At 51.0% G+C, this 773-nt stretch overlaps 1 protein-coding gene across 1 annotated transcript in view; it reads left to right on the forward strand.

The window, feature by feature from the left end:
- LOC119591544 (lysosomal-trafficking regulator-like) overlaps nt 1-773 on the forward strand; it is a gene marked incomplete in the record, with an annotated part of 91173 nt that overhangs the window by 60458 nt on the left and 29942 nt on the right.

Below are 773 nucleotides of genomic sequence, written 5' to 3' on the forward strand. Positions count from 1 at the left end.
GAATGGCACGCGAAGGTGAAGAAGGTGCCCAAGGACCGCGGGCCGGGACGTCTTTATCAGCCGGAGGAAATCGAGGAGGAACAGGAGAAGACAGAGGAAGACGCGGACGCCAACGATCAGCTGCAGCGACGCCACGACCAGCATCGGGGCGACCAGGACGACGACACGCAGCGGCAGGACACGCGGGTGACGGAGAGCGGAAGCCTTATGAAGAAGTCGTGGAACATCTACTTCTTCATGTCCGTGATGGCCGTCCTGGTGTTCCTGATGGACGCCTCCTACCGAATCCTCCGTGTCGTCAGCTTCGGGGCGTCTCGGGCCTTCCATGACCCCCATTACGACCTCCTGGCCACGCTGTCGGCTGCCATCCGCCGTTGGGACGACCAGCCCCACGACGCTTACTGAATTATTGGATAACTAACCATACCCACACACGCACACGAGCAAGTCAATACACATTTTTACACATATGTATGATTATTGTCATAAGAGGCAAGATTCCAGGAATACGGCCGTCAGAAAGTCCAAGAGAGGCAGTGCTTCGACAAAGAATTATTTATCAGAAATCAGACAGCGTGGATGATTTCTGGCCGCCCAATGAGAGTGCGCGACGATTACCATGAGTAATTGTTGGCTTCGTGATGTTAAACGTTAATGCATGAAAAAATGGATGAAAGATGGATTCAGAGCATGACGGTTTTTACTGTTGTTATTGTTGTCGTGGTAACATTATTATTCTCAGAATATTTTTTTGCTAATTTCAGTGTGATTTG

This window comes from Penaeus monodon, chromosome 28 (genome assembly GCF_015228065.2).
Source record: "Penaeus monodon isolate SGIC_2016 chromosome 28, NSTDA_Pmon_1, whole genome shotgun sequence".
Classification (NCBI taxonomy): Eukaryota; Metazoa; Arthropoda; class Malacostraca; order Decapoda; family Penaeidae; genus Penaeus; species Penaeus monodon.